The sequence below is a fragment of the Dermochelys coriacea genome, chromosome 5 (assembly GCF_009764565.3).
Source record: "Dermochelys coriacea isolate rDerCor1 chromosome 5, rDerCor1.pri.v4, whole genome shotgun sequence".
Classification (NCBI taxonomy): domain Eukaryota; kingdom Metazoa; phylum Chordata; order Testudines; family Dermochelyidae; genus Dermochelys; species Dermochelys coriacea.
This window is the reverse complement of record NC_050072.1, coordinates 31,501,755-31,506,834: the sequence shown is the minus strand read 5'-3', so window position 1 is coordinate 31,506,834 and position 5,080 is coordinate 31,501,755. Positions and strand designations below refer to the sequence as shown.

Here is a 5,080-nt window from a genome sequence, read left to right as displayed (position 1 = left end):
ATGTCATATCAGAGTTTCTGTAGCAATGACTAAATCTGAGATCAGGTCAATAATCTCCAACTAGTTGCATAAGAGCTGCTAGATTTAGGAATTTACCTTATTGTAGAAAGTCAGTTTTTGCTTAGGTAAACAAATTACATGATGACTACTTTGATGGCTACTTTGAATTGTACAAATTGTTTCTTAGGTGGATTGTAAGACATTTTAGAGACACAAACAAAGCAATGTTTTTAGTTTCTTTATAAAATATTAACCTAAAATAATAAAAACCCAAAGATCAAATTTACCCCTTCTGTAACTCCACTGAAGCCAATAAAGTTACACTAGGGGTGAGTTTGGTCCCAGAAGCCTAGGTTATGACCAAATGTCTAAAAATCCTTTTTGTTTGTTTTCCGTATGAGATACTGGGACATGATGTTACTGTTATTTCACATCAGAGTAATTTAAATGGTTTATGGTAGTGGAGGAGGTTAGAAAGGAGAGGTGAAAGGAAGTACTTTGAAAGAAAGTGGAAGCTCTGAAATTTAATATCTCCAGAGCTTGGTCTGATCAGAGGGAGGGTGGCCAAGAAATCTTTTGATGGATGATTGTGTGTTTTTAATAACTTACTGGCTTTAAAAATAGGAAGCTTTTTATCCCAAGTTTCAGAGTAGCAGCCGTGTTAGTCTGTATTCGCAAAAAGAAAAGGAGTACTTGTGGCACCTGAGAGACTAACAAATTTATTTGAGCATAAGCTTTCGTGAGCTACAGCTCACTTCATCGGATGCATTTGGTGGAAAATACAGTGGGGAGATTTACACACACACACACACACACACACACACACACACAGAACATGAAACAATGGGTTTTATCATACACACGATAAGGAGAGTGATCACTTAAGATGAGCCATTACCAGCAGCGGGGGGGAGGGGGGAGGAAAGGAGGAAAACCTTTCATGGTGACAAGCAAGGTAGGCTATTTCCAGCAGTTAACAAGAACATCTGAGGAACAGTGGGGGGGAGAAATAACATGGGGAAATAGTTTTACTTTGTGTAATGACTCATCCATTCCCAGTCTCTATTCAAGCCTAAGTTAATTGTATCCAGTTTGCAAATTAATTCCAATTCAGCAGTCTCTCATTGGAGTCTGTTTTTGAAGTTTTTTTGTTGAAGGATAGCTACCTTCAGGTTTGTAATCGAGTAACCGGAGAGATTGAAGTGTTCTCCGACTGGTTTTTGAATGTTATAATTCTTGACATCTGATTTGTGTCCATTTATTCTTTTACCTAGAGACTATCCAGTTTGACCAAAGTACATGGCAGAGGGGCATTGCTGGCACGTGATGGCATATATCATGTTGATAGATGCGCAGGTGAACGAGCTTCTGATAGCGTGGCTATGATGTGATTAGGCCCTATGATGGTGTCCCCTGAATAGATATGTGGACAGAGTTGGCAACGGGCTTTGTTGCAAGGATAGGTTCCTGGGTTAGTGGTTCTGTTGTGTGGTGTGTGGTTGCTGGTGAGTATTTGCTTCAGGTTGGGGGGCTGTCTGTAAGCAAGGACTGGCCTGTCTCCCAAGATCTGTGAGAGTGATGGGTCGTCCTTCAGGATAGGTTGTAGATCCTTGATGATGCGTTGGAGAGGTTTTAGTTGGGGGCTGAAGGTGATGGCTAGTGGCGTTCTGTTATTTTCTTTGTTGGGCCTGTCCTGTAGTAGGTGACTTCTGGTACTCTTCTGGCTCTGTCAATCTGTTTCTTCACTTCAGCAGGTGGGTATTGTAGGTGTTTGTCTCTGTCTGAGAGGTTGGAGCAAATGCGGTTATATCGTAGAGCTTGGCTGTAGACAATGGATCGTGTGGTATGATCTGGATGAAAGCTAGAGGCACGTAGGTAGGAATAGCGGTCAGTAGGTTTCCGATATAGGCTTGAATAGAGACTGGGAATGGATGAGTCATTACACAAAGTAAAACTATTTCCCCATGTTATTTCTCCCCCCCACTGTTCCTCAGATGTTCTTGTTAACTGCTGGAAATAGCCTACCTTGCTTGTCACCATGAAAGGTTTTCCTCCTTTCCCCCCCTGCTGCTAGTGATGGCTCATCTTAAGTGATCACTCTTACAGTGTGTATGATAAAACCCATTGTTTCATGTTCTGTGTGTGTGTGTGTGTGTATAAATCTCCCCTCTGTGTTTTCCACCAAATGCATCCGATGAAGTGAGCTGTAGCTCACGAAAGCTTATGCTCAAATAAATTTGTTAGTCTCTAAGGTGGCACAAGTACTCCTTTTCTTTTTATCCCAAGCCTCTCTACATCAAAAAGATTAAATAGTTGCTGATGCTGTTTGCTTATGTTTACTTTATCCTGTGCTCTGATGGAGCTGGTTATTATTTCACACACATATCTATCCTTCCTTCTCATGATATTATTACTTATCTATTTAGGTTCATCATCATTATGGCTCAATAGAAGTGGAAACTGGAGAATTAAGAGACTAGGTTCAGGTTAGGTGCTAGAGTTTGTTCATTCTGAAGTCTATTCTGCTCTTGGTCTATTACGCCGCTCTGGCTTTCTGCGCATGAGTGCTTCCACTCAAATACACCACAACTAAATACACCAAGTAAAGAACAGGAAGTCTTCTTTAGTTATCAGCATCTTCTTCATATTTTAAAGAGGGCTATTTCTCCAGCAGCTATAGAGAGAGTTCTGACTAGCAAGACACAAGATCTCAGAACAAGGGAAAAAAACATGAATCCCTTTCCTCATGAAGTGATGTTGAGAAAGGGTAAAAGAGAAACAACAACTACAAAACACCTCTTGAAAACGATGTCACTTGCTTCTGTTGTGTAACATCATTTAAGGCTGATGAGGGAAGACTGTATATTCTCTCTAAGGAAAATACCTGTGAAACAAACAGAGCTCCAAGTTGTAAGGTTGGCTGGAGATTCTCCTCTCCCTCCCTTGAGTACTAAGAGAATGATGGGAGCTATAGTCCCAGCGTTACTAAGAAATATAGTCTAGAGCAAGGCATGGTGGGAGAAGGTGCTTGTAAGCATGTGGGACTCAGCCCTGCAGTGTCTCCTGCTGGTGTACTGGAAACTAGCTCTACTTCCAGCCTTGGTATGCCCTCTGCAGGCCGGTGTCCTGCTTACGCTGGGCCCCCCATGTCCCTCCCAGACCCGGTGCCCCTTGTATGCCAAGGTGCTGCCCCTGGCAGTAACTCCTCATTGCAGGGTCTCCCTACCCAGGGGAACCCCCACACCCTATCCCCACCTCACCTCAGTCTTTGGTACTGCCCAGTCACTATCTAGCCCCCGTCCACTGGGGCTGACTGCAGTATATAAGCCACTCATCACAGGCAAGGGGGGTTTGGACCTGCTGCCTCTGCCTACCTGTGGGCCACCCCCTGCAACCCCAGTACCTAATTGGCCTTCAACTAGGCCACAGCCTGGGGGGGGCGGGAGGGTTCCCAGGCCAGAGCTTCCCAGCTCCGTTGGCCTTCCCCCAGCCCTGCTCCACCCTAGGCACTTGGTTAGGTTCCCCAGTAGCCAGGCCTTTCTCTCTCTGCAAGCAGAGAGAGTCTATTTGGATTCCTGGCTCGCAGCCTCTTATAGGGGCCAGCTGGGCCTGATTGGGTCAAGGTCCCAGCTGTTGCTGCCTTCCCCAATCAGCCCTGGCTTCTTGTCCCCAGCCACAGCCCTCTCTGGGGCTGTTCTAAGCCTCTCAGGGCAGAAGCAGGTGTCTACCCTTGTACAGTGCTACATAAATTCTGTTTTCTTCCTGATCAGTGGGAGAGCCAAGAAGGATAAGAGTCTCTACCAGAGACAAATAATCGCTTTCCATTTGAATTTTGTTTTGTATTTAGGCACAGGAAAAGGAACCCCCTGAGAGTAGATGTTTGTTTTAAACTTTGCCACAAAACCCCACAGAAGAGATTGTGAGTTATCCACATGCAGACCTGCATTAGTTTAACTTAAATTGTGATTTTATACCAATTTAGTTATAAATCGGTGCAAGTGGCTATGTGGACCAGATTACTTTAGTTAAATTTAAGCCACTTAGGAACAAGTTTAAGTTAAACTGAAATAAGCCATTTTAAAGCCAGCATTCATGCAGAGGTTTGCGACCTCTTAGCTAAACCACTGCAGGTGTCTGTGGATAGGAAACCCTGGCAGGAAAAGCATAAGTTTCCTTGAAAAGAAAACTCCATGGGTGCAGCCTTTTGGTTTGTGCTCATTGTCTAGATTGTAACGTGCCTGGGGTTGGGAATATTGTTTGTATGTAAAGAGCTTTGGACACTTCAAGTGCATTGAAATAACTAATAACAGGAAGGTGTTGAAACCAGTGTGGACAAAGGGCCCCAGAATTGAAAAATGGGCAGGGATCTTGCTTCTCTGCTGGTTGTCCTCGCTGACGACAAGGCATTACAACAAGGCATTACTTTTGACTCTGTCCTTGAATCTTACTCTTGGGAAGTAATATGAGGTAATTGAGTAAAAGAGTGATTTACTCACATGTTTGAGACTTTCCAGAGATATTTTTCCAACACAAGAATTTCTAACAAACAAACAAAAACAAAGCTCTGATACAAAGGGTCTTGGCAAAAGGAAGCCAGGAAATATTTATCTGACATAATCCTGTGTCATTTTTGAGTTGTATGTAATAACAGAGATTGTTACTTGCTGGGCCTAATTCAGCCCTGATGTAAGTCCACAGGAGTCAATGTGTTGTTTTGTGTTTTTTTTTAAAAAATACCAGGCATTTTTATACTAGCCCAGTGAGTTTACAGGTTATCATAGATTTGGCAGAGCCTGTCCTCAGTGAAGAACATATTCCTTTACTTGCCCTGGATACAGTGCAACCTTTATATGTGGAGTGGGACAGCATCTCCAAGAATTAGAACAGGAGGAAAACATTGTTTTAATGTTTGCTTGCTCGCTATTTGTAGTCAAATTTTGTTGGGAAGTTGGATTTTGCTAAAGGAGAAAGCTGAATGTCTAATTACCAATATGGATGTTTTCTTATTCTCACTATATCTTGTTGGTATAAATCACGAGTCTTTAATGACTGGCAATAAAAACAAACTTTCTAGGGTGTC

The 5,080-nt window shown here is 42.9% G+C and overlaps 1 long non-coding RNA gene across 1 annotated transcript; it reads right to left on the bottom strand.

Annotated features, from left to right (window-relative positions):
- Positions 1-2,310: 2,310 nt before the first annotated feature.
- Positions 2,311-3,565, bottom strand: LOC122460226. The gene is made up of 2 exons (XR_006281391.1): positions 3,404-3,565; positions 2,311-2,884 (listed from the first exon to the last, which is right to left on the bottom strand). It is a non-coding gene; the product is annotated as an uncharacterized LOC122460226 (long non-coding RNA).
- Between the last annotated feature and the right edge of the window lie 1,515 nt (positions 3,566-5,080).